At 34.4% G+C, this 9,005-nt stretch overlaps 1 non-coding gene across 1 annotated transcript; it reads right to left on the bottom strand.

Moving 5' to 3' along the window:
* Positions 1-1,102: 1,102 nt before the first annotated feature.
* On the bottom strand, positions 1,103-1,232 carry LOC118917007 (small nucleolar RNA SNORA1). The gene has a single exon (XR_005026633.2). It is a non-coding gene; the product is annotated as a small nucleolar RNA SNORA1 (small nucleolar RNA).
* Between the last annotated feature and the right edge of the window lie 7,773 nt (positions 1,233-9,005).

Below are 9,005 nucleotides of genomic sequence, written 5' to 3' on the forward strand. Positions count from 1 at the left end.
ATGTTCAAGGAAAAACCCTTTACCTGGAATGTTATTTTTTATTCCTATCCCATATAAAATTTATACCCTATAAATCCCATATTTTTATATCCTAATCCCATATAAAATTACTGCCTAGAAAAATCATGTCTATTGATGAGAAATATCATATTTCCTTTTCCTTCTTTTGTAATTTAATTTTTACTTTTTTTATTGAAGTAGAGTTGATGCACAATATTATATTGGTTTAAAGTATACATTGCAGTGATTCAACACTAACAGACATTAAACCCTCACCCCAACCAGTGCAATGACTATCTGTCAACACAGAAAGATGTTACAGACCATTGACTATATTCTCCATGCTGCATTTCTATCCCTGTAACCAGCTTATATAATGATTGAGAGTTTGAGCCTCTTTACCCCCCTCACCCATCCCACCCACCCGAACCCTTCCCCCATGGTAACCACCAGTCCTTTCTCAGTATCTAGGTGTCTACTGCTGTTTTCTTCATTCGTTTTGTTTTTAGAGTCCTCATGTAAGTGAAACCATATGGTATTTGTTTTTTTCTCCGTGGTTTATTAAATTTAGCATAATACACTCTAAATCCATCCACGTTGTCCCAAATGGCAAGATTTCTTTCTTTTTTATGATGGCTGAATAATATTCCATTGTGTCTGTTTACCATATCTTTTTTTTTTTTTACCTGTAAAGGGTTGTTTTTATTATGTAACATAGGCAACATAAGTCAATAAATTTTTTAAGAACTTAGTGTGGCATGGTTCCTTCCACTGCCAATTGCCTTTGCTTCTCTAAAGTGAGGCATGATCTTCAATAGTCCTTTTAAAATCAACTTTTGTTCCATCCAGTTATTATTAGTCAGTCCAGCTTTCCTTTAGCTCAGCTTCTTTGCTCTCGATGAATATGGACATACTTCAAAAACTCCCCACCTGTAATCTGAGTTCCATTTCTTCAAGCAATTTACTTTGGGGCCCTAGAAGTTAAATTGTGGGAAGTAAATTGCTGTTTTGGCTAATGACCCACAACATAATACATAGATATTCTCTAGTCATATCTATCACTCCTGTTACAGCCAGTTTTTTACTCATGAGCCTAGCAAAAAAATGTTACAGGTCTCATTGTCACCACTGCAATAAAAGCACTGTGATGGAAGCACGACCTGCCTCTCAATGTAGCCACATTAACAATTTCTTGTACCACATCTTCTTTATCCATTCATCTGTGATGGGCACTTTGGTTGCTTCCATATCTTAGCTATTGTAGGTAATGTGATGGTAAACATACAGTGCATATATATTTTGGATCCGAGTTTTCTTCAGGTAAATTCCTAGGAGTGGAGTTACTGGGTTGGATAGTATTTCTATTTTTAGTTTTTGCAGAACCTCCATAATGCTTCCCACAGCAGTTGTACCAATTTACATTCCCACCAGCAGTGTGGGAGGGTTACCCTTTCTCTGTGTTCTCATCAGTATTTGTTGTTCCTTGTCTTTTGGATGTTGGCCGTCCTAACTGGTGTGAGGTGATATCTCCTTGTGGTTTTAATTTGTATTTCCCTAATAATTAGTGATGTGGAGCATCTTTACATGTGCCTGTTTGCCATCTGTGTTTCTTCTTTTGAAAATTTTCTATTCAGGTTCTCTGACTATTTTTTAATCAGGTTATTTGTGTTTTTGGTGTTGAGTTATATGGGCTCTTTATGTATTTTAGATGTTAATCCCAGACAAACCATTTATGAATATGGTCTCCCATATTATATTAATTAATTTTTTATTAAAGTTTTAATTGATTTCTCTGATGTTTTATATTTCAGTGTAATAAAATAAAATGTTATTTTACCAAAATTATCTTTTCTTAATGTCATAATTTTGTTTTATTAGACTGAAGAGCCGACTGAAAATCTCTTTGTGTTTTTTAACCATTTAATCACAGTAGAACTTTTAAAAGTTTGCTATGATATTTGAAAGCTAGAAGAAAGGCAGATTTACCATCAGGCATCATTATAAATGTAGAACGAGTATTAAGAAACACCAGAATTGCAGATACTATGTTGTCTGAGGATAGATAATAAATGGTTGCAGAATGTGAGGAATTCTAATGTGGCCTAAAAGAGTGCCTTGGGTTGATTCAGAATTATTATCTTTCAGCAGTTGATTCCAAGTATCTGCAAGGGAAATGTACAATATGAGTGTAATAGTTCTGTTCAGTTATTTAGCAGTGCTTTCAAAGAAATAAAAATAAACAGTTGATGAAAGGATATTACATTACAGAAAAAATTCTTTATGTTGATAATGATCATGTGTTGTGTTTAATGCTTTGGAGACAGGTACATTGTGCAGGAAAAGAGTAAGGTTATTAGAGAGGGAACTTGGTGAGAAGATAAAAATAAGAACAGTGGGGCAGTACAAACCCTCACTGAACAGCAAAAACAGTTAAGCAACAGAAAAGTTGCCGCAGAAGAACATCAACACTATCTGGGCAAAGTCCTGCGCTCCGACCCTGCCCTCATGCAGAGCCGCCTGAGTATCAAGGTCAGATCACTACCTGAAGGCAGGAAACGTGTAACATACAAGGAAGGATGGTTTGGTGCTATACCTGAGATGGAAGGAAGGACGACCTGTAGTTAGAAAACAGGTTTAAGTTAGTTTCAAAAGGTTCAAAAATAGATCCCTGTATCAGACAGATCAAATACATTAGCCATTTGTGTTTGTGGAAATGTGTTCGGACAGAACGTCCAGATCCATTTTTAACAGGTGTGAGCGCTGAGAAGAACCACACAGTAAGAATGAGAGAGCATTCTTCACCTGGGAACACTTCACCCAGACACAGATGACAGGTATCATGTAGGGCGGGAGTCTGGGAAAGGCTGGGTGAGTGTATCCAAGTGTCTAGACAGACACACGAATGGCGATGGTAGATTTGAGGTTTTCACGTTGCGCAGCCTTCCATTAGAAAGACAGCTCTAACGGACCATGGGTGGCATTTGTTGATTTTAAAATACATGGGAAAAAATCACTATGTTATTAAAATCACTATATTATATGTTAATATAAAAGTGTCTGCTACTCACTGAATGCCTAATCTGTCCCTTGTTTCCTCTTTAACTAGCTGTCCTTTAGTTGTCCACGGTCACCAATATATCATTACTTAAACTCACTTCCCTGAAGTACTGTCATTTGATCATTAGAAAAAATATATATAGTAACAAAAATATTAGTTATAATAGAAATTTGTCAGTATTCACAAGATAAGCACACCATTCTGTAGTGTCTCTCTAGTTCTAAAAATTACTTGAAGAAACACATTATTTTGCTTTTCAGAATAATTTTAGCACAAATAATCCCCAAGCCATGTCTGGTATGAGCATCACTTTTCTTCAGTGTGGAAATAAAATGACCATACAACTATTAAAACATCCATATTACCAAGTAACATATTTATATGAAACGCAGAATTGACCTGTGGATCTTATTACCTGTAGGAAGATTAAAATCTTTGCCAAATGGTAAAGGCAGAAAACAGAAGCTGAATAATGAAAATACAATAAATCAGTTGCAAAAAATAAATGAAACCCAAACTGACCATTGAAGCGGGTCTCATTTTCATTCTCAATATTGAGTTTTATAAATAAGAATCTCAAAAAGTATTCATCCTCCTCTGATGAAGGCATTGTTGGTTTTTATTTGTCCCCAAAGATGTCTTATATAGGAAACAAAGGGCCTGTCTTCTCCCCTAACATTTCTTTTCAAAGGCAGACAGACAGCAACCTCTTTTCTTACTTGTTTTTCTTAGTTGGTATGCCATGTCTGCACATAAGGTACCAAATAAAACATGATTCCTATATTGTTTTACAGCCTAAACACTGAAGGAAAATAACTTTGAAAAATATAAATGTACCCTGTGTATATAGTAGTAATGTTACTAGTAGAAGTACATATAAATTTCAAACTCTAAGATATTTGAAAATTAATGACAATGAAAAAGAATTGGTGAAAAGTTTTAGGATTTAAATGTTTATGTTTACAAGAAACCTACATAACATTTAGGATAGGGATCAAGGATATTAAATTGAAATTTATTAATAAAATTTGGGAATAGTTCCCTTCTGAAATTATTCCTATGTAAAATTCTTGTAAATCAGTAATATATCTGTTTAACTATGTTAGAATAGTAATTAATGAAGCCACAAAAGCAGTAAACATTTCAAACTACAGAACTTTAATCTCTAAGTGTCACTGCAGGGCCTGTAGTACATTTTTGTATATGTTACAGGTAAGAGATTCTGAGTGACTTGTACAAGGTCTGTTTTCAGTAGAACAGAATTATTCTTGTTCCCAGAACAGATCTTAACAATGTGTAACTCTCTCTTTTAATGACCTAGTCTCAGAATACTTATGAATAACTGTACTCTTTATTTCAATCTAGATGTTTATTTTTGTATAATTAGTTAGGGATTCTTATCATTGAAGTCATTAAAGTCAACTCCCAATTTCATTGACATGAAATCAAATTGCATCATGTCACAATTTCAGTTAATCAAAATGATATCATAGAACATATGATAAAGGTTGAAGTAACTGTTGCTCTAACTGGCTTTTAAACATCATCTGTTTCTTTGTATGAACAATATTAACAGAAGGGCATCAAGTTAAGAGGGTTTAAGATGAGCATTAGAAGATAATAGTTTTACCTTCCCAGCTCTGTGGTGGTACTTAACATACTAAACTAATCAATAAACTAAAATTTAGAACTCAGATTAGGACTGTTGGTATTTTAAATATAACTGAAAGATATTAAACTATTTCATATTGTCTATCTTTTAATTATGTTTGGCTATTTTCTTTCCAGAAGAGCTGTAACATATGCCTTGTTTATATATCTAAGACCTTTTAAAGATTTAAAAAGTGTGAATTAAGTAATTGCACTTACCATCAAAATATACATTTTAATATTTCAATTTGGATTCCACTTGGTGAATTTGCATTTGATAAGTTAAAGAATTAATAAATCTATAGTGTTTACCATACATTTGAGACTTCCTTAGTAAATGTCTTTTTTTTTTTTTGTGCTCTGAACCACATACACTATTTTGACTATTTTTAGCATATTGTTTTACTTAAGTGAATATAATTACTAAGTCTGTATGGCTTGCTTGCTTTTTCCCAAAGGATCTGGAAACTAATAGATTTTTCCACATGCATTAAAAGAGTTTATTTGTTGAACTGAGACTGTAATGTTGTCTTTAATGCATGTTTGTAAGCTAACAGTCAGCACACATTTGCATTTCTGAAACTCACCATTCTTCATTTTCTATCTGTTCCTTGCATAAAACTTGATCCCTGGTTTATTGCAGAAACTCCATCTCTTGGGAGGCAATCGATGATTTTATGTAATGTACCACTACCACAGGTTTTCAGTCCGGAATCTCTCTACTTGGCTTGTTTCCATAGAAAATTTGATAGTAATAGGCATTGGCAATCTCAGGAATGAAGAAAGATGATTCTCATTTCCAAAGAGGCAGATCTATTACTATTATTAGTAAAAATGATCCTTAATTTTATTTCTGATGGGTCACTAACAAACTCCAGATAGATTACAGATCACAAAGTCGAAATGTCCAAAATCAAACATCTCTCCTCCAATTACCTTCTTTTCTCCTCCTCATCCCACTGTACTGATTGATAACGTCCCCTCCTACACTGCATTCCTCAGCCCAGCACCACAGGGAGGACACCCCCTGTTCTGTAGAGGGGCTCCGTGGGGAGAATGGATTAAGTCCATAAAATGCAGAAGCTAGAATTTAATGTAGAGACCTAAAAAGAAAAACAATCCCCAAACCAAAAGATAAAAAGAAAGAGAAAGAAAATACTAATTGGAGGACATGGTGACCCATATACATTTTTAAGGAGTAATTTTAAAATGACACAAATAATAATAAACATTCTCATAAAAACTAAAAACAACCATTCTGGAAGCATACATGGAGAGCTATAGTCTATTCCTTTGGCAGGCACTATTACAGATGAAGACATTACTGATCCAGTTTTGTTTTCCTAAGTTATTTTCATGCCCTTTATGAGGCGATTCTGAGTTTTATACACCAGGCTGCAGAACATTCCTTTAGAACAAAATAGGATAAGGGCTATGGGAGGGAAGAAGTAAAAGTAAAACATTAAATAAAAATGATCTGCAGAAGAAGAGAAACTGTAGGCTTTATTGAAACTGATGGTAAGAAATCTCATGAGAGTGCATTTATAAATGGTGAGATAGCAGGAGAGGAAAAGTTAGAATATTGTTTTTGTAGGTCTTCATTCAAAGGCAAATCCTTCGGTGCTGAAAAGCACAACCAATTACCTTTTTCTCCAAAGTGCTTTCCATCTGAAAGGGATGGAAATTAGAAAAGGGGAAGAGAAAGAGAGAGACTGCCTTGGGAGTCCTTACCAGAAGGCAAGTACTCAATGCTCCAGTTTAGGAAATCTGACAGCAAGCCGCCATCTGGTAACTATGGTGATAGAAAATAGTCCTAATTACTGAGGATGATTTGTGAACTTTGGAAAAGAGCATTCACAGTTTATAAAGAGCCATTTATCTGAGTTACATAATCATTTTCTTGTTAAGAGGCAAATGGTCTTGATTTAAGGGGACCCAGCAACTATTTCAAATATGTGATTTTTTCTTTCAAATATGTGATATTTTGTGATCGTATGCAAGAACACTCATCACAGAACATGATAATAACTTGAAGGTGTAGTCCTAAGAACCATAATGTTACACTATTAAGAATATGCATTTATAATAAAAACAGTATTCAAAACTGTACATATGTAATATTATAAAAACTAACAATGTAAATAGGTAGACACAGATATATTATCTTTGTACGAAGTTCGTAGATATTTATGCTCTTGAACTTCCCTTTTTTGAAGAGACATCCAGGTTTTAAAAAAAGGAAGTGGGCGAAAATTATGTCCATAAATTCTCCAAACTAGACTCAGAACACACAAGGGCATTCAAGCTTAGAAATTCTGATGGAGCGATTGAAGAGGCATGAAGTGTAAGAGAGTACACTTCTTTATTCTTTTTTACACCATTTCAACTAGTGTTTTCCAGCTTAAAGCACCTTATAAGTAAGAAATCATGCAGAGGAAAATTGTATATTTTTCCTTACGGTGTGCAAGAACTGTGGAATAGTAAATGTAAAATTAATGAGAAGTTGACAAAATATCACAGACATTTGTGTTTGTGTGCTGTCTATAGTGCACTTGCTATGACTCCTGTCTGCACCTTACGATAGAATCAGTTCCCCAAAACTGAGAGCCCGCGGGCTCCTCTCAGACAACATCATCATTTCCGTAAATGTGACCTGAAAGCATTTATTTGGAAAGCATTTTATTAGTGAGTGTAATGTCCAGTCGGTGTTGGAAATCATCGAGTAAGGTAGTTGTTCTTCATAATCCTGAAAGCTTATAGTTGCAAGGGACCCAACTTTTTGAAAGTTTGTTTTGAGAATTATTTTCCTTAACGCTTACTTTTATACTTAGTTGCTACTGATACTAAAGGACGAAGTGATTTGCTGACTGTGTTGGATATCAAAGTACTCAAAGGGAATCACAGGTGCGGGAAGAAGTCATTAGGTCATATTTTTATTCATCTTGAACAGGTAATATAGTCTATCCTGAGATTTTTGTTAGAAATTTACTGGACACTGTATTTTTTTTTTGGTTTTGTTTTATTATGGAATGTCTATCTCTTCTCCAATCCATAATGCATTATTCTTAAGGTTTAAATCCTGTCTATGTCTACTTTCTGTAAAACCTCAAATAATTCTTGGAAGCCCTGAGATTCAAATCAAAATAGTATTCAGGGGCTCATTTCGCTGCTTGCTTGGCAGTGAACTCCATTTTTCTTGCTCCTAGTATATGATCCAGTTTGGCTGTCTTCTGCCTCCTCCAGCTGTGTCTGTCCGTTTCCCCAGCACTCTGTTGCTGACAGGTAATCACCTTCTGTCTCTCAAGACGGAGGGTATGTGTTTTCTCAAAATTTCACCAATTTAAAGTCATCTGAATCTTTTCCTCATCTCAATACAAATGACTTTCTCTGTGCCTCTGTGGATCTTTTCTCTGTGTGTCGTCACACACACGTATCCATTTTTCTTATTGGTGTGGGTGTATATCTACTTTCTGAAGGTAAATTCATATCTTAGTTATTCTGTTTTATATATCATCTAAAAGAGGGCCTTGTAGACATAATTGCACCTTAGCATGTATTTATCAAAGTATGCATTTGTGTTCTCTCCCTCAATTTCAGGAGTTTCCTGTGTCTTGATTTCTCCTTTTTCTGGGAGGGGTAGAAACAAGGGACAGAGTTGTAAGCACAGCAGTCTGTCGCCACATGCGATTTCAAACTGTAAACAACAAATAATGCCTGCATTGTGTATTATATTTTAGGACATCTTCAGTTACTAATTTTGATGGTAGGTGATCTAATAAAATGTTATCATTAATTACATATTACCTAAATTCCTTGAGCTAAAATTTCTTTTTTTAAAAAATCTTTTATCTTTTTTTTCTTTTTTATAAATGCGGGAAGTAGATCCTTCGCTCTGTATAGTATGAACTTTGAGTCTTGTAACAAAGCAAACCCTACGAAAAAGATCTCTCAGAAAAAATTGAGCTAATGGTGCATGAAGTCATAATATTTCAACACAAACCCTAGATGTACTCTTCTGCTATTAAATATTATCTCTTTTGAACTTGAAAAATATGACATATCTTAATTGACTCTCCAAGCCTCCAACCCCATTTCCATATCTTGAAAATGAACAGATTCGGATAGATGATTTCTTGGGAATCCTTCATCTCTAAAATTTTATTTTTAGTTAACTGCACTTTAGATTCACATTCAGATTATCGTGAATGGAAACTCAATACATCTCTTTTTGTTTGCATTTGACATCTATTTTGAACAGACTATCGTTAGTAATTTTTCCCTTCACATGACTCAATAA

This window comes from Manis pentadactyla, chromosome 7, assembly GCF_030020395.1.
Source record: "Manis pentadactyla isolate mManPen7 chromosome 7, mManPen7.hap1, whole genome shotgun sequence".
NCBI lineage: Eukaryota > Metazoa > Chordata > Mammalia > Pholidota > Manidae > Manis > Manis pentadactyla.